Here is a 27,122-nt window from a genome sequence, read left to right as displayed (position 1 = left end):
AGAAAAAAAGAGATCTTCTGTGTGCTTGTGCTTGAAATATAAAAAACACCATTGTTTCTGTGTTCTCAAATGTGACCGTGACACCAACCCCTGAAGATCATCCGCTCACCAGAGTCAAATGACTCCGATGGCTGGCATGGGTCACAAAGGCTGTGCTGTCTATTTTAGAATTGTCTATATAGGATTGTCATTTTGAGGACACCTGGTGGTTGCCTGTGTGCAATTGCAGTTCAGTTCCTCACAGGAATGAAACAGGAAGTGGTGCCTTTGTTAATAAAGTTTCTTATTCAACAACATAAAGTTTTTACCTCAGAAGCCATTTGGTCCTGATGCAGACAAGGGAAGGGTTTCAAATGTGGCTCTAGATACACAAATGTCTGTAAGTCTATTTATTATTTCCCAAAGTTCATTTTACACTTGGACTGCACTGTTATGTGTTTATTTTATGATAGAAATATAAACTTTCTGTATAGTAATGTGTAATGTACTTATTTGCAATGTGTCACATGTAATACAGATTGTGATTCTAAGGCTACTTTCTCACTGGGGCGGTGTGGTCGTTAGTGTAATAAGGTGACCAGATTTTTTAACCACTACCCGACGGCCGTACAACTTTATACGGCCGCGGGGTGGTTCTCAATCTCTAACAGGCCGTAAAAACACGGCCTGCACACGTCCAACGGCGGCGCGCGCGTGCTCGCTGCATCGCTGAGATGCCGATGCGAGTGCCTGGCGGCCGTGATGTCCGCCAGGGACTCGCGATCGGCAGCTACAGGGACAAGACGTGGAGCTCTGTGTGTAAACACAGAGATCCATGTCCTGTCAGGGGAGAGAGGAGACCGATCTGTGTCTCTTGTACATAGGGACACAGCATCGGTCACCTCCCCCAGTCACCCCCCTTCCACCTACAGTTAGAACACAATTTAGGGTACACATTTAACCCCTTCCTCACCCCCTAGTGTTAACCCCTTCAATGCCAGTCACATTTATAAAGTAATTAGTGCATATTTATACCACTGATCGCTGTATAAATGTGAATGGCGCCAAAAATGTGTCAAAGGTGTCCGATGTGTCCGCCATAACGTCGCAGTCACGAAAAAAATGCTGATCGCGGCGATTTTAGTAGTAAAATAAAAAATAATAATAATTCTGTCCCCTATTTTGTAAGCGCAATAACTTTTGCGCAAACCAGACGCTTCTTGCGATTTTTTTCCCCCCAAAAAATATGTAGAAGAATACGTATCGGCTAGACTGAGAAAAAAAATGTTTTTTTTTTTAAAAATGGGCTATTTATTATAGCAACAAGTAAAAAATATTGTTTTTTTTCAAAATTGTCGCTCTATTTTTGTTTATAGCGCAAAAAATAAAAACCGCAGAGGCGATCAAATACCACCAAAAGAAAGCTCTATTTGTGGGGAAAAAAGGACGTCAATTTTGTTTGGGAGTCACGTCGCACGACCGAGCAATTGTCAGTTAAAGTGACGCAGTGCCACAAGCTGAAATTTCACCTGGTCAGGAAGGGGTATATGTGCCCAGTAAGGAAGTGGTTAAATGAAATGGGAAAGGGAAGGCAAGGAGATAGGCAGGTGGCTGGCCAGGATTTGAGCCAAGGCAGAAGAACATGTGAGCGGAGCTGAATGGGCATGCGCCCGAAACTGAAGAAATATTCCCTCCGCTCAACACATGATCATCAGAAAGGGGCACAGATAATGGGAAAAATACAACCCCCCCTATGCTAGTAGGCACGGCGGAGCGGGGGTGTGTAATTCTATTTGTTTTATTTTAATTCTGCACTGACTGTCTTTGAAATTGCCCCTTGAAATCTGGGGACAAAACCACGGACAGACTTGGTCCGGGGACAGTGTCCTCAATCAGGGGACTGTCCCCTGAAACTGGGGATGTCTGGTCACCCTATAGCAGGGGTGGGCAATTATTTTTTCGATGGGGCCACATGAGAAACTAAAAATATTTTGGAGGGCCGGGCCAAAAGGCTAAACTCAATACTGCATAAAATCAATTGTATTTCTTTATAAAAAGCAGTAAATATCATTGTTGGACAACTGGTACGAGTACTTGTTATAGACATGGCACAGGAGGGGGACAGAGGCTGGGGACATGGAACAGGAGGGGGACAGAGGCTGGGGACATGACACAGGAGGGGGACAGAGGCTGGGGACATGACACAGGAGGGGGACAGAGGCTGGGGACATGACACAGGAGGGGGACAGAGGCTGGGGACATGACACAGGAGGGGGACAGAGGCTGGGGACATGACACAGGAGGGGGACAGAGGCTGGGGACATGACACAGGAGGGGGACAGAGGCTGGGGACATGACACAGGAGGGGGACAGAGGCTGGGGACATGACACAGGAGGGGGACAGGGGCTGGGGACATGACACAGGAGGGGGACAGGGGCTGGGGACATGACACAGGAGGGGGACAGAGGCTGGGGACATGACACAGGAGGGGGACAGACGCTGGGGACATGACACAGGAGAGGGACAGACGCTGGGGACATGACACAGGAGGGGGACAGACGCTGGGGACATGACACAGGAGGGGGACAGACGCTGGGGACATGGCATAGGAGGGGGACAGACGCTGGGGACATGGCACAGGAGGGGGACAGACGCTGGGGACATGACACAGGAGGGGGACAGACGCTGGGGACATGACACAGGAGGGAGACAGAGGCTGCAAATAAATTATCATATCACTTCTTCACATCATCAGTATGCTGTGTCTTCCTCCTGTGCCCCTTTCACCTCTCCACAGATCTGACCTGTGGAGAGGTGAAAGGGGCACAGGAGGAGGACACAGCATACTGATGATGTCTAGGTAGGATAGCACTTCACACTCTGCTGCTGGACTGAGGAGGACTCACCAGACAAGGCCAGGGCAGTGGCACTGAGGGCAGGCAGCAGGCGTCGCGAGGAGTCCTACTCCAACAAAGAGAGTGGAGACCAGGGTCCACTCCAGGTCCGGGCACCAGCATGGCGGCTGGCCGACTGCTACAGTCAGTCGGGCGGGCAGAGCAGGCAGGCGCACTGGTTGGTCTCCGTCTGCCTTCACTCAGTTCACTCCGTCACAGTGGGGGTGTGTCTGCAGTGTGTCCACTACATCTGCTGCTGTGTGCTATCCGGTGCCGCTCTCCACAGAGTCCACACATTCTACGATGTTCCTCAGTTTCCCCGCGCTGCTCTTTTGAATAGGCTGGCAGCAGTGTTGTTAGCGCGAAAATGCGCTTTGATAATTGGCTGCGAGGCGGGTGGTGGTGGGCTGGGCGGTCAGAGAGGGCGAGGCTATGCATAATGTAGGAGGACTAGATGCTGCCTGCGCTGCAGCTCACATTCGGATCTTTTTACGGGCACATTTCCCTTATTACGGACTTTTACGAACAGGGAAAAAGTGCCTTTTATTTACGTACTGTCCGTAATTCTACGGACGGTTGGCAAATGGCAACACTGCCCGGGGGCCGGATTAAAAGGTCCGCCGGGCCGTATACGGCCCGCGGGCCGTAGTTTGCCCAGGTCTGTTCTATAGTGTAAGGCTTCATGCCCACTAATGTTTTACAAAACGGGCTGTAAAGCTAGTACAGACGCCAGGAAAAAAGAGGCATTTTTAACGCGTTTTTTTCCGCGTTTTGCATTGAGTTTAATGCACGTTTTGCCACGCTAGTTTTCAGCCGCGTTTTTCTTTCTCAATTTAAAATTAATTGTTCCCTATGGGAGCCCATTGATTTGAATAGAGGTCGCACCAGAAGTCTGATCAAGATGATCCGACTTGCGGGGCGACTCGTGTGCAGAGAATCTTGAAGGGGAACCCCCGCGAAAATTAAAAACATTTTTGCATGAGGTTCCCCCAGGATTAAACCAAGCCCTTCGGTCTGATATGGATCTTAAGGGGAATCCCCCACACCAAAAAAATAATGGTGTGGGGGTTCCCCCAGGATCCATACCCTTATCCGAGCACGCAGCCCGGCAGGTCAGGAAGGGGGGCGAGCGCCCCCCTCCTACACCATACCAGGCCACATGCCCTCAACATGGGGGGGGGGGGGTTGGTGCTTTGGGGCAGGGGGGGGGGCACTGCGCCCCCCACCCCAAAGCACCTTGCCCCCATGTTGATGGGGTCAAGGGCCTCTTCCCGACAACCCTAGCCGTTGGTTGTCGGGGTCTGCGGGCGGCGGGCTTATCGGAATCTGGGAGCCCCCTTTAATAAGGTGGCCCCCAGATCCCGGCCCCCCCCACCCTATGTGAATGAGTATGGGGTACATCGTACCCCTAACCATTCACCTGGTGGAATAAAAATGTCAATAAAAAAACACTACACAGGTTTTTAAAGTAGTTTATTAGGCAGCTCCGGAGGTCTTCTTCCGACTTCTCTGCTCTCCGGGGGTCTTCTGACTTCGGGGGTCTTCTCCGCTCTCCTTCTGCTTTCCGCGCTCCCCGGTTCTTCTCCCGCTCTCCAGTGCCTTTTTCGGGGCTGGTTGCCGCTATCTTCTTGCAGCTCTTTTACTAGCGGCGGCCAGCCCGGTCTTCTGTGTCGCCTTCTGTCTTCCATCTTCTTTTTTTTCCGATGTTGCCATGACGCTTCCTCCCGCTGTAATGCCGGGTGTGCGGTGCGCAATGATTTATATAAGCGTCTTTTGACGTCACAGACCCAGAATGCTCCGGGTGGTGACGACATAACCCCGCCCCCTTATGTCATCCCCACCCGGTCTTAACTGACTTTGAAAATGCTCCCTGTACTACTTTGGTCCGATTTTGATCCTACTTCACTCCATTGAATATCATTGAAGTCGGATCAAAGTCGGAATGCCATCTTGCATAATGCGACTTTGGCATGCGACTTGTGCTCTGTTGATCTTGAGGGGGAACTCCATGCCAAATTTTAAATAAAAAACTGCATTGGGTTCCCCCTCCAGGAGCATACCAGGCCCTTGGGTCTGGTACGGATTTAAAGGGGAACCCCTACGCCGGAAAAACGGCGTGGGCGTCCCCCCAAAATCCACACCAGAACCTTATATGAGCACGCAGCCCCGCCGGTCAGGAAAGGGGTTGGGGACGAGCAAGCGCTCCCCCCGAACTTTACCAGGTCGCATGCCCTCAACATGGGGGGGCGAGTGATTTGGGGCAGGAGGTCGCCCTGTGCCCCCCCCCAAAGCACCCTGTCCACATATTGATGACACATTTAAAAGGCAGCTCTGGGGGGGTCTTCTTCCGACTTCAGGAGGCTTCTCCAGCTCTCCAGTGCCTTCTTCGCGCTCTCCAGTTCTTCTCCCGCTCTTCGGTGCTTTATTCCTTCTGCTGGGCACCGCCGCTATCTTCTGCCAGCTCTTTTACTAGCGGGGGCCCGGTCTTCTTCGTCGCCTTCTTCACTCTTTTCTTCTTGAGATGTTGACACGACGATCTCTTCCGTTGTTATGCCAGTTGCACGGTGCGCAACGACTTATATAGGCATGGTGCGTGGTCACCGGTTGATGTCACCCAGCGACCCCGCCCTTTATGGCATCACAGTCCCTTCATGCCCTGGGACTGTGATGCCATAAAGGGGTGGGGTCACCGGGTGACCCCCAAAGTCGGAAGAGACCCCAAAGCTGCTGTGACGGTATTGGTATGATATCCCCGTCAAACAATCCCTTCTTCCCATAACGAAAATCACCCAATATTCCACAAGTAGGGGTCCATGGAATCGCCCCCAATAAGCCACACATGAGACAAGCTTACTGCTAGAACAAGACACTTTAATGACACAACTCTCAGCTTATATGTGGTTACAGCCTGTTAGGAACAATGACAAATCTCCGCCCCCCTCACACACTGGGGGTTCCCATATACAGATTATAGGAGACACGTCGGAGCCGACTATGCAGACACATTTCTTTAGATAATGACATCAGTGGAGGTAATTACTACACTGAAGCAATCAGAATAATTAACATACCACTTATCTAATCATTGTAAACAGTAAGGCCGGTCTCCTTCACACACACAATAAACAATTACCATTTGAACTAGGGAGCTGGCTGAAGAAGGGTCATTAACATCTCAATCAGCCTGTAACACATGAACCCTTTTTACCTCTAACACACACAATATAACTAAAACAAGCAGGGAGAATTACACTGAAGCATATGCTTCACAGCTGCCTAATAAATTACTTTAAAAACCTGTGTAGTGTGTTTTTTTTTTCTTGACACTTTTTTCCCCCCAGGTTACAATGTTGAGGGCATGCGGCCTGGTACGGTTCAGGAGGGGGGGTGCTCACTCCTCCCCACCCCCTTTCCTGACCGACTGGGCTGCTTGCTCGGATAAGGGTCTGGTATGGATTTTGGGGGGAACCTCCGTGACGTTTTTCGGCGGAGGGGTTCCCCTTAAAATCCATACCAGACCTAAGGGCCTGGTATGCTCCTGGAGGGGAACCCATGCCGTTTTTTTATTTAAAATTTGGCGTGGAGTTCCCCCTCATGATTTGTACTGTGTTCAGAACGCCAGAGGGGGAACCCTTCAGGGGTGGCTGGTGCTCAAATTCTTTGGGGGGGCGCAAACCAACTTAAAAAAACATCATTTGCAGCCACTGTACACCATCAATTGCTGACACCAGGCATGTACTGGCCATCGGGATGGCTCAGTAGGCTGGTTTCAGTGACAGCCTGTTGCGCAGCCATTACTTTGATTACTTATACTGCAGGGGTGGACTGATCTATTGGGCACTTGGGTGCACCCATGAGAGGTTTTGCAACACTAGCACTTGAGGCAGCTGCAATAGGACCTCTCACAGTGTGCTGGTCCTCGCCGGCCCCTCCTTCCCTCTCGTCTACCCCAGGTGCTTGTACATGACATCATCCGGGACAGACAAGAAGAGCGGAGGGGGCGACAGAGAGCAGCACGCCCCAACAAGATCGCAGGAGGCCCCATGATACTCTCCTGTTGTCCCCACTGTGTCCTCCACCCCCCATGGTGTCCCTCTGTGTCATCCACCCCTCCAACAGTATATATACTGTTTTTATGTGTGTTTGAAAATTTTAAAGTGGGCCGGTCTGAATGTAGTCCAGGGCCCAATTTTTGTCCCAGTCCAGCCCTGGCTGACACTGCCCTTCAATTCCTGCCAGTGTGCCCCATCAAATGCTGCCAGTGTGCCCATAAATTGCCGCTACTTTGCCCCATCAGATGCTGCCCGGCGCTTGCCTGTCTCGCAGCAGGTCAGCGGCGGTCTCCTGCATGTCCTCCATGTCTTCCGTCCTCTCTCAGGTGTCCAATCACAGCGCCTAAAGTTTCAGCCAATCAGGTAACTGGTAACAGACCGGGCAACCTGATTGACTGAGAGGCGGGTCAATGTTGGCAAAAATTCCTTTGGTTTGCTAAAATACAGCTGAAAACAGCACAGCGTTGCGCCCGCTTCTCACATTTTGGGCGCCTATTAGAGCCTATGGCTCTAATCGGGTGCTTCCACAAAACACCCCCACCATTGTAATATAGGTGCCCAGTGCCCGAAAAGGGGCCAGACACCTGATTAAAGGGTGTCAGTAGCGACCATAGATCGATTCATGCATTGCATGATTCGATCTATGGTGATTAGAGAGTGACGGGAGAGGGGGGGGGGGGTGGCGCTCCTGCGCCCTTTATGGTCGCACCACCGCTGGAACTCGAGACGTTTTTTTATTTAAAATTTGGCATGGAGTTCTTTTTTGAACTATTCAAGAGAACATAAATCTTCAAAAAAATTATTTTGCTCTTGCAGTTTGTCATCTGAAACTTTCTTGGACAAAATTAAATGTAATTAATGGCCTTTTTTTTTTTTTTGGACAGCTTTGATGAATTGCGACCTTACTACGAGCTAGTATTCCACCCGTTAAAAGATTACTGATAACCTTGAGGTAACCTACTCATATACTAGCTTCATTATTTTGTGACATTTTAAGATAAATTGCACCCTTGCTAACCTCGCTTTACTATAGTCAAATTAGCAGTGCTAGGTAAAAAGAGAGAGGGAGGCTTAGAACCACTGTCACGTTATCTTTAAATATCCGTCTCCCATCATGGGGAGTTGCCTTCACTTCCTATCCACACAAAGGTGTTTATGAAACTGGGAGAAGCAGTGATCCCGAGGATCATCACCACTGATCTCAGCTCATAAACGGTTTAGGAAACAGAGATGATGAGGGGAGAAATATCTGGCGATGATCTTCGCACACAGAGAAGCTGTGATTGACACAGAGACGGCCAGTTTATTAAGCTGCGTTTTGAGTCCGCATTCACACTTCCCGGCTCACCAGCTCAGAGGAGTGAAGAGAGAATCCCGGGGGAACTAGGGAGGAAGATTATGGACATCCTTCTTCCTTGATCAGACCCCTGAAGACAGTACTGTAATCATGTCCCCCTGTCATATTTATGTGTGTGTGTGTATACCGTGTTTCCCCGAAAATAAGCCCGGGTCTTATATTGATTTTGGCAACAAAAAACACAGTAGGGCTTATTTTCAGGGTAGGTCTTACCATGTAATGCAATGTCTTCTCTCCCCCTCTTCCTCCCTGCCTGTCAGGAATCCCCAGTGTGATCTGAGTTAAAATGCATGCAAAATCCTATAGTTCACTCTATTACAGTAGTATATCTGGATCAACTGTGGGTATATGGGATTGTATGATATTATTATTATTTTTTATTTATTTTTTTGGTTGAACTGGATGGACTTGTAACTATAGAATGTACAATGTGTGTTTTTTGTAATATATAATTGTGCCAAATACGTTCGTTATAGCGCCGCTCTGCGTTTCTGTGACCCGCCGGAGCTCTCTTCCCCGGATTTATATTACAGAAACAACCACATTGCACAATATATACTTCTGTAATAGAGTGGATTATAGGATTTTGCAATCATTTTCAACTAGGGCTTATTTTTAGGGTAGGGCTTATATTTCAGCCCTCCTGGAAAATAACGCTAGGTCTTATTTTCAGGGTAGGTCTTAGTTTCAGGAAAACAGGGTATATATAATAAATATATATATATATATATATATATATATATATATATATATATATATATATATATATATATATAATGTAGGGGGGACTATTTATTTTAGTAACATGAAGTGGGCCGTATGTCCGTGTACTGAGCAGTGATAATTTATCACTGCTTAACCACTTGACCACCGCCCCATGTCAAAAAGACGTCCTGTTTTTAAAGTTGAATATCTCGATAACGGCAGCAGCTGCTGCCACAACCGAGATATTCATCTTTTCAGGGGGCGGTGGTGTACACGATAACGGCGGTCTCCGCGGCGGATTCGCAGCGAGATCGCCGTTATCGGTGGCGGGAGAGGGGTCCCCCCCCTCCCGCCGCTCTCCCGCGCCCTCCGCCGCTTACCGGAGCCGTCGGTAGCGGCGGAGGGGATCTGATGTGTCCGGCAGCTGAGCGGGGACGGGACTGAAGGAGAAATCTCCTTCACCCGTCCTCATAGCTCTGCTGGGCGGAAGTGACGTCAAAACGTCAGTCCCGCCCAGCCTCTTAAAGAAACATTTTTTTTTTTGTCATTTGAAAAAATTACTTTTTTTTTTGCATTTAAGTCTAAATATGAGATCTGAGGTCTTTTTGACCCCAGATCTCATATTTAAGAGGACCTGTCATGCTTTTTTCTATTACAAGGGATGTTTACATTCCTTGTTATAGGAATAAAAGTGATCATTTTTTTTTTTTTTTTTTTTTTTTATTTCAGTGTAAAAAATTATAAAACTAAATAAAAATAAATAAGAAAACAAAAATTTTTTTTTTTAAAGCGCCCCATCCCGACGAGCTCGCGCGCAGAAGCAAACGCATACGCGAGTAGCGCCCGCATATGAAAACGGTATTCAAACCACACAAGTGAGGTATCGCCGCGATCGTTAGAGTGAGAGCAATAATTCTAGCCCTAGACCTACTCTGCAACTCAAAAAATGCAACCTGTAGAATTTTTTAAACGTTGCCTATCGAGATTTTTAAGGGTAAAAGTTTGACGCCATGCCACGAGCGGGCGCAATTTTTAAGCGTGACATGTTGGGTATCATTTTACTCGGCGTAACATTATCTTTCACAATATATTAAAAAATTGGGCAAAATGTATTGTTGTCTTATTTTTTAATTCAAAAAAGTGATTTTTATCCAAAAAAAGTGCGCTTGTAAGACCGCTGCCCAAATACGGTGTGACAAAAAGTATTGCAATGACTGCCATTTTATTCCCTAGGATGTCTGATAAAAAAAAATATATAATGTTTGGGGGTTCTGATTAATTTTCTAGCAAAAAAATTGTGATTTTTCACATGAAGGAGAGAAGTGCCAGAATAGGCCTGGTGGTCAAGTGGTTAACCACTTCCATACCGGGCCTATTTTGGCACTTCTCTCCTACATGCATAAATCATAATTTTTTTGTTAGAAAATTACTCAGAACCCCCAAACACTATATATGTTTTTTTAGCAGACACCCTAGGGAATAAAATGCCAGCCATTGCAACTTTTTATCTCGCACAGTATTTGCGCAATAATTTTTCAAACGCCTTTTTTTTGGGAAAAAAAAACTGTTTTGTGAATTAAAAAATAACAAAACAGTAAAGTTAGCCCAATTTTGTATAATGTGAAAGATGAAGTTACGCCGAGTAAATAGATACCTAACATGTCACGCTTTAAAATTGCGCACACTCATGGAATGGCGCCAAATGTCAGTACTTAAAAATCTCCATAGGCGTCGCTTATTTTTTTTTTTACAAGTTACAAATTTAGAGTTACAGAGTAGGTCTAGTGCTAGAATTGTTGCTGGCGCTCTAACGCACGCGGCGATACCTCACATGTGTGGTTTGAACAGCGTTTACATATGTGGGCGGGACTTACGTGTGTGTTCGCTTCTAAACGCTTCTAAACGCGAGCTACCGGGGATAGGGGCGTTTAAATTCTTTTTTTTTTTTTTTTTATTTCACTCGATTTCTTTTATTTTCACCCTTTTTTTGTCTTTTTTTTTTTTTTGATCACTTTTATTCCTATTACAAGGAATGTAAACATCCCTTGTAATAGGAATGTTTGTGACAGGTACTCTTTATGGAGAGATGCAGGGTCAATAAGACCCCGCATCTCTCCTCCAGGCTGAAAGGAATTGGATCGTGAAAAAAAATTCACAGATCTAATGCTTTCAGCCACGATTGCGGCTGTGTTTACATTCCAGGACCCGGGCGTGACGTCATAACATCGCGCCCGGGCCTCCGACGATAGAAAAATACCCTCTTCCTACATCATTGGGAGAAATATTTTAAACCAATTTTTTGGTATAAACAAAAGGCCCAAACTACAGCTATCAACCCAACTTACAAATTGGTATAATTGGTGGAATCTTCCACAAATGAGGTGGATGCAGAGGTTGTGTGACAGACCAGGGCCGGTACAAGGCAGGGGCAGGAGGGACGAGTGCCCAGGGCGCTACCATTTTGTACAGGAGGGGGGGCGCAGTTCTGACACACAAGCGGCCGCCAGACCAGTACACTTGTGTGTGTCATAGACAGTGCGGGCAGTGGCACTATACAAATTGTGTGCCAAGTGTGCCTCTGCTGTTGCGGTCACGAACACAGCTGTGCTGGCCGTCCTCCCCCGTTTGCTCTCCTGGCCGGGTTAACACAAGCGGCCACACTGACAGAGGAGGAAAACAGCTGTGGGCTGTGTAGTGAGAGCCGACTCGTCCTGCTTCTCCCTCTGTCAGGAGCTGCAGGATCGGCTGAGTGGCTGACCTGTGACAGGGAGTGAGGCAGAGCGGTCGTCTGTGCTCCCCTGTCCCGTCACCCCCCCTCAGACTTCTATAGCACAGCACAAAGTGAAATGTTCTGGCTGTATGCTACGGATCAGAGAGCGCGCCGCACACACATTCCAGAAAGGTGCAGTCAGTGTCACGGTGAAGATGAGAACTATGAGAAGGAGGGGGAGGAATTTGTGAAAAGAGGTGAGAACTCTTTAAAGGGAGGATTACAATGGTGGCTGTGGACTGACTTTGGGGGGGTGGGGTTGGATACAGAGGTTGCTGTGGAAGGGGGGTATACAGAGGTTGCTGTGGAAGGGGGGTGTATACAGAGGTTGCTATGAAAGGGGGGTACACAGAGGTGGCTATGAAAGGGGGGTATACAGTATACAGAGGTGTCTATGGAAGGGGGGTATACAGAGGTGTCTATGGAGGAGGGGTACACAGAGGTGGCTATGGAAGGGGGGTATACAGAGGTTGCTATGGAGGAGGGGTACACAGAGGTGGCTATGAAAGGTTGGTATACAGAGGTGGCTATGAAAGGTTGGTATACAGAGGTGGCTATGAAAGGGGGGTATACAGAGGTGGCTATGAAAGGGGGGTATACAGAGGTGGCTATGAAAGGGGGGTATACAGAGGTGGCTATGGAAGGGGGGTATACAGAGGTTGCTATGGAGGAGGGGTATACAGAGGTTGCTATGAAAGGGGGGTACACAGAGGTGGCTATGAAAGGGGGGTACACAGAGGTGGCTATGAAAGGGGGGTACACAGAGGTGGCTATGGGAGGGGGGTATACAGAGGTGGCTATGGGAGGGGGGTATACAGAGGTTGCTATGAAAGGGGGGTATACAGAGGTTGCTATGAAAGGGGGGTATACAGAGGTTGCTATGGAAAGGGGGTATACAGAGGTGGCTATGGAAGGGGGGGTATACAGAGGTGGCTATGGAAGGGGGGTATACAGAGGGGGGTATACAGAGGTGGCTATGGAAGGGGGGTATACAGAGGTGGCTATGGAAGGGGGGGTATACAGAGGTGGCTATGGAAGGGGGGTATACAGAGGGCGGTATACAGAGGTGGCTATGAAAGGGGGGTATACAGAGGTTGCTATGAAAGGGGGGTACACAGAGGTGGCTATGAAAGGGGGGTATACAGAGGTGGCTATGAAAGGGGGGTATACAGAGGTGGCTATGAAAGGGGGGTATACAGAGGTGGCTATGAAAGGGGGGTATACAGAGGTGGCTATGGAAGGGGGGGTATACAGAGGGGGGTATACAGAGGTGGCTATGGAAGGGGGGTATACAGAGGTGGCTATGGAAGGGGGGTATACAGAGGTGGCTATGGAAGGGGGGTATACAGAGGTGGCTATGGAAGGGGGGTATACAGAGGTGGCTATGGAAGGGGGGTATACAGAGGTGGCTATGGAGGAGGGGTATACAGAGGGGGGTATACAGAGGTGACTATGGAGGAGGGGTATACAGAGGTGGCTATGGAGGAGGGGTATACAGAGGGGGGTATACAGAGGTGACTATGGAGGAGGGGTATACAGAGGTGGCTATGGAAGGGGGGTATACAGAGGTGGCTATGGAAGGGGGGTATACAGAGGTGGCTATGGAGGAGGGGTATACAGAGGTGACTATGGAGGAGGGGTATACAGAGGTTGCTATGGAGGAGGGGTATACAGAGGTTGCTATGGAGGAGGGGTATACAGAGGTTGCTATGGAAGGGGGGTATACAGAGGTGGCTGTGGAAGGGGGGTATACAGAGGTGGCTGTGGAAGGGTGGGTATACAGAGGTGGCTATGGAGGAGGGGTATACAGAGGTGGCTATGGAGGAGGGGCATACAGAGGTTGCTGTGGAAGGGGTATACAGAGGTTGCTGTGGAAGGGGGGGGGGTATACAGAGGTTGCTGTGGAAGGGGGGGGTATACAGAGGTTGCTATGGAAGAGGGAGTATACAGAGGTGGCTGTGGACAGGGGGGGGGATACAGAGGTGGCTGTGGACAGGAGGGGGATACAGACGTGGACAGGGGGGGATACAGAGGTGGACATGGACAGGGGGTTACACAGTGTGTGTGTACATTTTTTGGGATGTTTGGGTGAAGAGCAAAATTGCTTGGGGGCCCCAGGAAAATGTTTGCCCAGGGTCCAAACAATATTAAAGATAGCCCTGGGCGGGTTGTTAGCAGGCATACAAGTATCATTATCCTATGCCGGGCATCACTAAATGGAAATTCTGTGTGGGGGATATGTAAAGGGGCAATACTGTGTGTGTGTGTGTGTGTGGGGGGGGGGGGGGGGGGTCATGTAAAGGGCGAAATACTGTGTGTGGGATGATAATTTAATTTGTATTGTTTTAAGTACATTCTTGTTCTGAAACGACGTTGATTCTTTCTTAAAAATGGGGGGGGGGGTGCGCAGTTTGCCATCTTCGCCCTGGGCACCAAATGGCCTTGTCTGTGGGTAGAGGGACTGAAACTGAAGGGAAGGTGTTGTTTTTTTGGTGAATCCTCCTGAAATAGGGTGAAGAACCGAAGAGATTGGGGAAGGAGTCGGATAAGGTATGGGGTGAGCAGATTGGTAGGGGAGGTTGCCATAATCATCAGTATATGGATGGTATCGTGGGGGATAATAGAGGTGGGTTCTGGTGGTGGAGGGTTGGGGGAAGGGTAATAGGGTCCGGATGGTGTAGGTGGACAATAGAGAGTGGTGGAGGAGGTTGTGGCTGGTTGTTGTCCAAAAGAATTTACCAGATTCAATACTGCAATTTTCATCTGGCATTTCTGTTCAACAGGTACTTCTTTGAACATTGGCTCCAAAACTTTTGAAACGTTTGAGTCTGGACATTCACTTTCCTCAAGCTTTTCAGACAGTTTGTCCACAACCTCTCCAAACTTTGCCATGTGCTGTTCCATTTTTGATTGTGAAGGCCGTCTGCATGCACAAAGTCTTGGTCTGACCTCTTGTGATGTACCAGGTTCATCCAAAACTGGAGAGTGAGCGGGAACATTGAAAGGGGTCACTCTATCTAACTGTTCATCATTGGTTTCATCCCCCCCGTTCCTCCTGATCTGTCTCTCCGCTTCGGTGCGGCTCCCAGCTAGATTGTGTACTGAAAAAAATCATTGTTGGTCATAGCATTATCTTACAGTTGTAGATGTTGAAAACTATGAATTCTAGATTGTTTCTTATGCCACGTAAACACGTTTTTCATGATGAGAAAAATGCAATTTTTTTAATTGATCTTTAAAAACGATCGTGTGTAGGCTCCAGAGCATTTTTCTCGAGGTGAAAAATGGGCATTAAAAATTAAGAATTTGCATAATCAGCCCAAAGGGTGGCGCCGATCGAATGGAACTTCCCCTTTAAAGTGCCGTCGTACGTGTTGTACGTCACCACGCTTTGCTCGAGCATACACACGATCGTGAAAAAAATGCAAGGCAGGCTTGTTAAGAATCGCGTCGAGAAAAACTTTTTTTTTTTCCATGATATGAAAAATGGTCGTGTGTGAACGCGGCTTTATTCTTTTATTTCCACAAAGGGCTTTAAAAATCCAAGCTCCCTTGTATGAGTATAGGGAGTTATGTTGACCAGCTGATCCACTTCTCCCCTCTCTCAATTTCCGTAGATAGCGGCTCAAACTATTTCTTATACTCCTCCATCTTTTCTGTAAACAATACACTGAAAAACATAAACCACAAGATGACATTATTTTTCTTTTCAGGTACCTTGCAACCGGACATTCGTTTGCTAGTCTACATTTTGAATTTATGGTGGGCAAGTCCACGGTCGGCACCATTGTACATGACACATGTCTGGTTTTAAGGGAGGTGCTGAAAGATGTAGTCATGAGGAAGCCTACAAAAGAAATTTGGTCCAACATTGCCCAAGTCTTTTGGAAAAATTGCAGTTTTCCGAACTGTGTCGGAGCAATCGATGGCAAACATGTAAGAATTGTGATGCCAGTGGCTACTGGCAGTAGATATTTTAATTTATAAGATTTTTTTTTTCTTTTTGTTCTAATGGCAGTGGCAGATGCTAACTACTGCTTCACATATATTGATGTGGGCTCATATAGGAGCAGTACTGACTCGCGTATCTTTATGCACTCATCCTTTGGGCAAATGTTGCATAACAATGAGTTGGACCTCCCTGAAAATTTGCCATTACCTGGAACAAATGGACCTCCTCTCCCATATGTATTTGTAGGAGATGAGGCGTTTTCCCTGGGCGAACACCTGAGGAGGCCATTTTCCAATCGAAATCTCAATGTTGACAAGCGGCTATTCAATTATCGTTTAAACAGGGCCAGAAGGGTGGTGGAATGTAGTTTTGGCATTTTGGCCAATAAGTGGCGCTTGCTGCATACACCAATACATTTTAATATGGAGAATGCCGTGTCTGCGGTGAAAGCCACGCATGTCCTCCACAATTTTGTAAGGCAACGTGATGGTAATCAATTTGAGGAAGGTATCATGCACGATTTGCAAAGTGCACAGTGGGCTGGAAGCAGGGGCTCCACCACTGGTGCAAATATCAGAGAAAAGTTTAAGGACTTCTTCATGTCACCAGCGGGGGAAGTATCATGGCAGCTTCAAGCAATCTCATAATCATACTCTACATACAGATCTGTGCTTTGCTTTTATTTTTTAAGTTGTGTATATATTGTATTGTTTCAATAAAACCACCAGTATCTTCATCTTGTATATGTTTGCATTACCACAATAGACTGTTGATTTAAACATTTTTACACAGATATTAAGTTATGGCCCGTAAACACGATCCGAATATCTGACGAAAACGATCGTCCGATGAAGAATCGTACGATTTTCGGATCGTGTGTACACTACTTTCGAGAGCCGATCACGACCGTTCATCCGATATTTTTCGATCAGACATGCACGAAAATTTTCCTCGTACGATGTAAGATCGTACGATTTTCGTTTAGTCAGTACAGTTGTCGTCCGACAATACAATGCAAATTCATTACAACACATGACATCACTTCCGATTATTTTTTTCGGTCGTACGAGAATTTTCAGGACTTTAATAACCTATTTTATTTTACTTGCGACTATTAAGCGAAAAAAGTCGTACGATCCGTCGTACGATATTCGGATCGTGTGTACGGGCCATAAATGTGTGATATCTGTTTGGTTTCTGAAGTGTTCATATACATTTGTAGCAAAATTACACATTAACTGCTTAACGCCCGCCACATGTATATGTACGGCCACAGAATGGCACGTACAGGCATATGGTTGTACATGTACGTCCCCGCCTTCTTGCGGGTCAGGGGTCCGATCAGGACCCCCCCCCCCGCTACATGCGGCGGGCGTCTTGCCTCCGGGAGCGATCCGTGATGAGGGGACGGCTGTTCGTTTTTGTCTGCCCCCTCGTGATCGCTCCCAGCCAATCCGGCAACCCCCCGCTGTGTGACTTCCTCTGCCTGTGTAATGTAAACACTGGCAGAGGAAGTGATATCAGCTCTCCTCTCGGCGGTATTTTTAATCCGACGAGAGGAGAGAAGACATCACAGTAAGTGGCACCAACACTACACTGACACCAGTACACATAGGCACACTTAACCCCTTCCGATCCCCCCCCCCCCCCCTGTCACAGTGTCACTGATTGCAGTGATCATATATTTACTGATCACTGCATTTAGTGTCAGTGTGACAGGCAGTTAGTGTTAGGTCCAGGGTAGCCCCGTACCCCCCCCCTAATAAAGGTTTAACCCCTTGATCACCGCCCTAGTTAACCCTTTCACCCCCTATTGCCAGTGTCACTAAGTGATCGGTTTTCTGATCGCTGTATTGGTGTCACTGTTGCCGCTAGGTGGCTAATTTTTTATTTTTTTTTACTAAAGACATGTGGCTGAATACATTTTGGCCTAAATTTTTTACTAAAATTTAGTTTATTCGATTTTTCTTATAACAAAAATTAAAAAATATTTTTTTTGATGTTCATTTATCACTGTTTCACTGTTATTGAGGGACTTGAGAGTGCTATATAGTGCTCTCTAGTGGCTATCAAGCTCTCTTGTTTTTTGGTATATTAGTGATTTATATATACCATCATACACCACATAGTTTATGATTTATATCACATCGTTTTGTGATTCAAATATTTGTTTCACATAGTTTAGAGGTAGCACGATTTACCTTTTTTTCACCCACTGTATGTATAAGTCATTACTTTGACGTTAGATACCGTTATTATGTCAGCAGCTAGCTGCAATAACCCTACATACAGTAAGTGATTTGGTGTCTGATAAAAGTGGTCCCAGCAGTGGATTTGCCACAGGATAAGTTTTATAGATAGCGGGAGAGGTGCCTCCCCCCTCCTGCCACTTCCTGGTTGTTTTAAATGTAATTTTCATGCTTGTGTCTATTCCATGCCTATTCCAAGGGATATTTACATTCATTTGTAATAGGAATAAAAGTGATCCTATAAAAGTTGAAAGGGACAGTGTAATAATTCAAAGTTAACCACTGCAGCCCCGAGCTTTGTGTTTACAAGTTAAAATTTTTTTTTTAGCTTAAATTACTTTGAGCCCCAAAAATTATATATTTATTTTTCTAACACCCTAGAGAATAAATTGCAATACTTTTTGTCACACTGTATTTACGGAGCGGTCGTTTTTGAATTACAAAATAAGACAACAGTAAAGTTAGCCCAATTTTTTTTATTGATATTGTGAAAGATAATGTTACGCTGAGTAAATTGATACCCAACATTTCACGCTTGAAAATTGCGCCCGATCGTGGAATGGCGTGAAACTTTTACCCTAAAAAATCTCCCTAGGCGACGTTTCCAAAATTCTACAGGTTGCATGTTTTGAGTTACAGAGGAGGTTTAGGACTAGAATTATTGCTTTCGCTCCAACGATCGCGGTGATACCTCACATGTGTGGTTTGAACACTGTTTTCATATGTGGGCGCTGCTAAAGTATGCGTTTGCTTCTGCGCGCAAGCTCGTCGGGATGGGGCGGTTTAAAAAAAATCTTATTAATTTTATTTGATTTGATTTAATTTATTTGTACACTGTTTTAACAAGAACATTTTTTTTGGGTCACTTTTATTTCTATTACAAGGAACGTACACATCCCTTGTAATTGAAAAAAACATGACCGGTCCTCTTAAATATAAGATCTGGGGTCAAAAAGACTCATATTAAGACTAAAATGCAATAAAAAATAAAAATGGCCCTTTAACCACTTAAGACCCGGGTCATTATGCAGCTAAAGGACCTTGCCCCTTTTTGCGATTCGGCACTGCGTCGCTTTAACTGACAATTGCGCGGTCGTGTGATGTGGCTCCCAAACAAAATTTAAGTCCTTTTTTTTCCCCACAAATAGAGCTTTCTTTTTGTAGTATTTAATCACCTCTGTGGTTTTTATTTTTTGCTCTATAAACAAAAATAGAGCGACATTTTTGAAAAAAATGCAATATTTTTTCCTTTTTGCTATAATAAATATCCCCAAAAAAAGATATAAAAAATATGTTTTCCTCAGTTTAGGCCGATACGTATTCTTCTACCTATTTTTGGTAAAGGAAATCGCAATAAGTGTTAAACGATTGGTTTGCGCAAAATTTATAGCGTTTACAAAATAGGGGATAGTTTTATTGCATTTTTATACATTTTTTTTTTTTTACTAGTAATGGCGGCGATCAGCTTTTTTTTTTTTTTTTGACTGCGAAAACATCGGACAATTTTGACACATTTTTGGGACCATTGTCCTTTTCACATCGAAAAGTGCTATAAAAATGCATTGATTACTGTGAAAATTACAATTGCAGTTTAGGAGTTAACCACTAGGGGGCGCTGTAGGGGTTGTGTGACCTCATGTGTTTCTAACTGTAGGGGGGCGGGGCTTGTGACGTCATTGATCGTCTTTCCCTTTATCAGGGAACAGACGATCAGTGACACTGCCACTGTGAAGAATGGGGGAGGTGTGTTTACACACACCTCTCCCCGTTCTTCAGCTCCTGTGACTGATCGCGGGACACCGGCGGTGATCGTGTCCCGCGGGTGCGCACCCGCGACCCAGGGCTGGGCACTTAAAGGGGACGTACGTGTCTGTGCCCAGCCGTGCCATTCTGCCAACATATATGTGCAGGAGGCGGTCAAGTGGTTAAGAGCTATGGGCGGAAGTGAAGTTTTGACATCGCTTCCGCCCTGCTATTGTATGGAGACGGGTGGGGCCATATTCCCCTCACCTGTATCCATACCCAGCTACGAAGAGGATGCAATCGCCTCCGCTGCTACTGACGGCTCTGGTAAGCGGCAAAGGGCCCTGGAGAGCTGCGGGAGGAGGGCCCTCTCCCGCCACCGATAATGATGTTCTCGCAGCGAATCCGCCACAGAGACCACCATTATCGTTAACCGAACCGCCGCCTGAAGGGATGGACACCGCGGTTATGGCAGTACATAGTACTGCTCAATAATCTCCTGCCAGGCTTTCTCCTTCTTGGTCATATCCTTGTAATTAACATCATGAGTGTCATACAACACTGGACGTTCCTTCGCTAGCTGAATGAGCTGCTCATTTTGCAGCCTGGATCTGGTACCTCTGTTTCTCCTAGGTGCCATTATACAGGTTCACACAGGCAACACACAGTCACTTCTTCCTCCTTACCACTACACAATGGGAGGGGCTACAGCAGGGGGCAGGAAATAACACAATGTCGGATGGTTAGGACAATGATTCCGACTTTGATCCTACTTCAATGATAGTCAATAGGCTGAAGTAGGATCAAAGTCAGACAAAAGTAGTACACGGAGCATTTTTAGAGTTGGACCGACTTGTGTTGGACCAGTTAAGACGGCTCCCATAGGTAAACGTTGCTTTTCACACGTCATGCAACATGAGCTCCCAATGTCGGAGCATTTGTCTGACCAATGTGAACCTGGCCTAAATTGATCTCTGGGTCTGTGCTCGTTGGGACCTTAGATGCTTGGGAGGCATGGACTCGCTCCCACCTGTGTGTGGGCTAGCTACACCTACTCAGACTTATGCAGTAGTAGAATAGCAGCTACCACTACTGTGGTATAGTCACACACCTCAGACTTCCATTATTTGAAACTACCATGTTCCTTCACTGGTGGGTGAAGGATTAGTATCGAGTTCAGGCTATGCCTAGGATAGATTATTAGTCTGACCACACATCAGAAATGCACAACAGTGGAAGTTTCTTTTGTGTCTCTTCTGTTATATAACTATCTTATGGCTCACTAGTAGGGATGAGCTTCATGTTTGAGTCGAACTTATGTTCGACTCGAACATTGTATGTTCGTTTGTTCGTTGAATTGCGAATGTTATGGGCCATTCGCACCAAATTCCAGTGGCGTGTCATGACCCATAATTCGCTGCGGCATCGCAGTGCATTGCTGGATGATGATTGGCCAAGCATGCACTATGACCCGCATGCTTTGACCAATCACAGCGCGCAAAAAATGGAGAGCCATAATTGGCCAAAGCCAGGGTGGCTTTGGCCAATTATGCCTCAGGGGATTTAGTACACGCCCCACACTATATAAGGCCGCCTGCTTGGTGGCCTTGTGTAGTGTGTTGTGGCGGTGGTTAAAGATAGAGAGAGACAGTGTCATTTCAATTGAGTTAGATAGAGCAGGCAGGCGAGTCAGTTACAGTGTGTAGAGGATATATATGCATCCCAGGTGTTGTGTGTGTGTGTGTGTATGTGTATATATATATATTAGGGTTGTCCCGATACCACTTTTTTAGGACCGAGTACAAGTACCGATACTTTTTTTCAAGTAGTCGCCGATACCGAATACCGATACTTTTTTTAAATGTGTCCCCAAATGCAGCCATGTCCCCCCCATATGCAGCCATGTCCCCCACATATGCAGCCATGTCCCTCACATATGCAGCCATGTCCCTCTAGCCATGTCCCTCACATATGCAGCCATGTCCCTCACATATGCAGCCATGTCCCTCTAGCCATGTCCCTCACATATGCAGCCATGTCCCTCCTAGCCATGTCCCTCACATATGCAGCCATGTCCCTCACATATGCAGCAATGTCCCTTTAGCCATGTCCCTCACATATGCAGCAATGTCCCTCTAGCCATGTCCCTCACATATGCAGCAATGTCCCTCTAGCCATGTCCCTCGATGCAGCGGCGGGGGGGGAAGGGGGGGGGAGTATTCTATTTAGGTATCGGGGGTATTTGCGCGAGTACGAGTACTCCCGCAAATACTCGGTATCGGTCCCGATACCGATACTGGTATCGGTATCTGGACAACCCTAATATATATATATATATATATATATATATATACACACACTGTATTGAGTTAAGCTAGATCTGTTCCTGTATGCTCCTCCTAATATACTGGCAGGCAGGTGATTGTGCTAGCTGCAGTATTTTCACTTTAGTGTACTGTGTCCTTTGCACAGTGTGCACCTAAAGCTATGTGAATACAATTGCTGGTGTTCTCATATTAATACCACAGGCAGTGATCAGCAAGTATTTTTACTTGGTGTAGTGTCTCATCTGCACAGTGTGCACCTAAAGCTATGTGAATACAATTACTGGTGCGCTCATATTAATACAAAAGGGAGGGATCTGCAAGTATTTTCACTTGGTGTACTGTGTCCTCTGCACAGTGTGCACCTAAAGCTACGTAAATACAATTACTGGTGTTCTCATATTAATACCACTGGCAGTGATCAGCAAGTATTGTCAGTATTTGTGTAGCTACATCTCCCTGCAGGCCATTAGTATGTCTGGAAGGACAACAAGGGGAGGCAGAGAGTCACAAGCCAATAAAAGAGGGCAAGCAGGCTCTGCGTCTAGAGGCAACAGTGCTGGTCGTGGACACGGTGCATCCTCATCCGTACGTGGCCGTGGGACACGCTCGTCCTTTTTTTCGGCAGCTGGCCGTGTTGAGCCGCAACATGCCGAAGACTTGGTAGAGTGGATGACCAAGCCGTCCTCATCCTCCTCCATCCTCTCTCAGGGTACTTTGTCTGGCAAAGCAGCTGCCAACGCGGCCTCTTCCCTCTGCTCAATGGAATCAGTTACTCCTTCCCTAGCCCCATCATGTCGTCCTGAGGAGTCCCCCAAACTGTTTGACCACAGTGTTGGGTACATGCTGCAGGAGGATGCGCATCGTTTTGAAGGCTCCGATGATGGTACCCAGCTAGAGGAAGGCAGTAACTTGAGCCCAGAGAGCGCGGGTGCCCAAGAAGGACAGAAATCTGGCAGTCATATTCCCCCAGCTGCAGCATACTGCCAGGTTTTCTACAGTGATGAAGGAGGGGATGATGAGGTCACTGACTCCACGTGCGTTCCTGATAGGAGGAGGAGGCATATCTCCAACGAGGCAGGATGCCCTCCAGGGGGCAGCACACCGACTGCATCACACCGCAGAGCTCCACATGTGCAGGGCGCTGCTGTCTCTCTGCGTTATTCCAAAAGTTCTTTGGTGTGGGCCTTTTTTGAGACGAGTGCATCAGATCGCACCGCTGCTATTTGCAACATATGTTGCAAGCGTATCTCGCGTGGCCAAAAAATCACCCGCTTGGGCACCACATGCTTGACCAGACATATGTAGACCTGCCATGCAGTTCGTTGGCAAGCGTACCTCAAAGACCCACACCAAAGAACAAAGCGGACCTCTCCTTGCTCCTCATCAGTTGGGATCTCCAACCCCACTATACCTTCAGTCCTCTCTAAAGCCTGCACTGATGGGACTGAAGGTGTAGAATTAGGTGTGTCACAGCCAAGTACTTGCGGGCAATCTACTATCGGTACACCAACGTCAGATTGTACCAGGCAAATTTCCCTGCCCCAGCTGCTGTAGCGCCTAAAGAAGTTCGCTCCCAGCCATCCACATGCCCAGTGGTTGAATGCTAGCTTAGCTAAATTGCTAGCACTTCAACTGCTGCCTTTTCAGTTGGTAGACTCTGCCCCCTTCCGTGAGTTTGTGGAATGTGCGGTACCTCAGTGGCAGGTTCCCAAACGCAATTTTTTTCTCACGGAAGGCGATTCCGGCTCTCTATCGGCATGGGGCAGGCAATGTCCATGCCTCGCTGGACAGGGCGGTAAGGTGCATATTACCGCTGACCAGCAGGCATGGACAGGGACATTGCCTATCTTTCACGGTGCATTGGGTGACTCTGCTGGCAGCTGGGAAGAATGCAGGACAAGGTGCAGTAGTGTTGGAAGTTGTTCCGCCACCACGCCTCCAAAATGCTACTACTGGTGATTGTGACACACCTCTCCCCTCCACCCCCTCCTCTTCCTCTCTGGCCTCTTCCTGTGCTGATTTGTCTTCGGAACCAGCGGTGTTCCGTAGGCGTTAAGGGAGGTACGCAGGCAAAAAGACGCCATGCGGTGCTTGAGCGGTGTGCTTGGGGGACAGGAGCCACACTGGGGTAGAGGTTCTGTCAGCTCTGCAGGGACAGACTCAGAGGTGGTTGACGCCATGCCAGCTTAAGCCAGGAATGGTGGTTTGCGACAATGGCACCAACCTCCTCTCTGCCCTCCGACAGGGACAACTGACCTACGTGCCCTGTTTTGCTCACGTCCTTAACTTGGTGGTGCAGCGGTTCTTGGGCAGGTACCCAGGCTTACAGTCCTGAAGCAGGCCAGGAAACTCTGTGTTCATTTCCGACGGTCATATAAAGCCCAATTCCTTCCACTGACACCAATGATGGAACTTTATTACTCCCACTGACGCTTGGACATTTTGTACGCCTGATGGCCACAGTTCGGCCCCCCTAAAGTCTAAAGGACAATAAACCGGCCCGTTTGTTGAAAGTTTGGAGACCCCTGCTCTATAGTATTCCTCTTCTCTCCTCCCCCGGCAGCTACATAAAACTTTTCCTGAAGTGTTCAGCTGTAATATGACATATGGAAGTGTAACTTTTATGGGACCTCATACAATTGAAATCTTTATAGCACTGAGGGCCACAAAGAAAGAGCGAGAGGAACGTATGTAGACCAAACTTGGACAATTGGTGCCGTCTACAAAACTAACAACCTGTTCACGTTTAAAACGTTTTACCAATAGAAAACCCTTGTATCCTTGGAAGTTGTGGTGGAACTTCTCATGATAAAATTTCCTGTAGGAGGACATTCCCCTTTCCTCTCTCAGGAATTCGGGAGGTGAACACACAGAATACATGGAGATCCTGATGTTATAGCTCAGCTCTTATACAAACACTAATGCCGCGTACACACGATCATTTTTCGGGTTGTAAAAAAAGAAGTTTTTCAGGCTCTAGAAAAAACTTTTTTTCAACTTGATCATTAAAACGCCCTTGCCTACACACGATCGTTGGGGAAAAAAAATGCTCTAGCAAAGCACGGTGACGTACGACGGCACTGTAAAGGGGAAGTTCCATGCGGATGGCACCACCCTTGGGGCTGCTTTTGCTGATTTTGTGTTAGTAAAAGATGATTCGCGCTTTTCTGTCTGTTACAGCCTGATGAATGTGCTTACTCCATTACGAACGGTAGTTTTACCAGAACGAGCACTCTCGTCTCATAACTTGCTTCTGAGCATGCGCGGATTTTTCACGTCGTTAAAGGCCACACACGACCATTTTTTACAACCCGAAAAACGACAACGTTTAAAACGTTGTAAAAAATAGAGCATGTTCGAAAAAAATATTGGCCGTTTTTCAGAACCCGAACAATGCTCTGAAGCCCACACACAATCGGTTTAAATGACATTTTAAAAAAACTTTGTTTTTTTACCAACCGAAAAATAATCGTGTGTACGCGGCATAACGCTGGAAGAACACGGACACCACACCTAACAGGATGGAGACAAACAAAGTTAAAATCCAGGCTGGTGGGGACAATGTACTACCGGTGGGCTCTCTTCATCCAACAATGTCCTCCATATATGAATGAGACTAAGACCCAGTTCACACTGGGGCAATGGAACCATTCTAATAGGAGCGACGCAAGTCGCTCCAACTTAGAAAAAGGTTCCTGTACGACTTCGGGGGAAGCTCAGGCGACCTGCATTGACTTCTATACAGAAGTCGTTTTTGCAAATCGCCTCTGAAGTCGTTCTCAGGACGACTTGCAGAGTCCCCCCCCCGAAGTCGTGCCGCTGCAGTGTGAACCGACTCTTAGGCCCCGTACACACGACCGAACATGTTTGCTAAAACTGGTCCGCGGACCAGTTTCAGCAGACATGTTCGGTCGTCTGTACAGCCGAGCGGACAGGATTCCAGCGTACATTTGCCCGCCAGACTGTTTTCGAGCGGGCAAATGTTTCTAAACTTGCTTAGAAACATGCCCGCTGGAATCCTGTCCGTCGGACATGTTCGGTCGTCTGTACAGACTTACCGTACATGTCCGAGCGGCCGCCATCCCTCGCATGCGTCGAATGACTTTGATGCATGCGTGGAAGCATTGAACTGCCAGGGCCGCGCACGTCGCCGCGTCATCATCGCGGCCTTGTCGCCGCGTATCGTGTATGCGCGGATTTCTGTATGATGGTGTGTACAGCCATCATACAGAAATCTCCGGCGGACCGTTTTCATCGTATATGTTTGCCCATCTGTACGAGGCCTTAGAGGGACTGTAGTGTTGTTGTACAGATGTTGTTTGTTCTATTATAATGTTTAGGACTATAAATGAATTCTTTAAAAAATGTATTTTATATATTTTTATTTAGACCAATAAAAAATATTGTGATATGTTAATTATTTATATTTGCCCAGTGCAGTCAGCAGGTGACAACGATGAGTCAATTCTCCAACTAACCCATTCTTCTCTGTCCTGTGAAGATTGTAATTTGATTTCCTGCTATTCAGACCACAGATGGAGGAGTCAGAGGAAGGACACCCCTCTACCTGTCTATGCCCCAATTGTCTCTGTATGGGGGGAACAATTAGAGAGAGACAGTCCACAAGTGACCAGCTAGTGCTGGGCTGTCTTATTGTAAAGGCCAGAATTCTCTGTAACACAGTGTCATGAGAAGAGAGAGATCAGTATTAAATGTTTATTTTTAAAATGAAAATTTCATACAAATAATAAGAAAAGTGACATAAAAAATCAGTTTATCAATTTGTAAAAATTCCCCAAAAATGAATAAAGCAACCAAAATACATTATAGATCATCATTCAGCATTTTGTATTTGGATAAAATGAAAATAAACACAACAAGAAATTCCTGGGCTAGGACTTCCATTACACCTGTACTGAGGGGAATATGGAGGGGCGATTGCTGGATGTCTTCTGGAAATGCTATTCTCCTGGCTGTCTGTGGACTCAGTATTTGGGGACACTGACCTGGAACAATCATGCAGATCAGAAAATCAGACTTAATTCAGAACTCCGAGTCTGAATACTTGTTTCGGGTTACTGACATAGAAAGTA

The 27,122-nt window shown here is 46.9% G+C and overlaps 1 long non-coding RNA gene across 3 annotated transcripts; it reads left to right on the top strand.

The window, feature by feature from the left end:
- LOC120933686 lies at nt 1–27,122 on the top strand. Of its 3 annotated transcripts, XR_005748121.1 has the most exons (3): nt 1–379; nt 15,472–15,694; nt 26,470–27,122. It is a non-coding gene; the product is annotated as an uncharacterized LOC120933686 (long non-coding RNA). The 3 variants fall into 3 exon arrangements; XR_005748120.1 differs by lacking the exon at nt 26,470–27,122 and having other exon boundaries at nt 15,472–16,446; XR_005748122.1 differs by lacking the exons at nt 1–379; nt 26,470–27,122 and adding an exon at nt 11,784–11,955 and having other exon boundaries at nt 15,472–16,446.

Source organism: Rana temporaria, chromosome 3, assembly GCF_905171775.1.
Source record: "Rana temporaria chromosome 3, aRanTem1.1, whole genome shotgun sequence".
Taxonomy (NCBI): Eukaryota; Metazoa; Chordata; class Amphibia; order Anura; family Ranidae; genus Rana; species Rana temporaria.
Note: the sequence above shows the minus strand (reverse complement) of the source record. Positions and strands in the feature narration are given on the sequence as shown.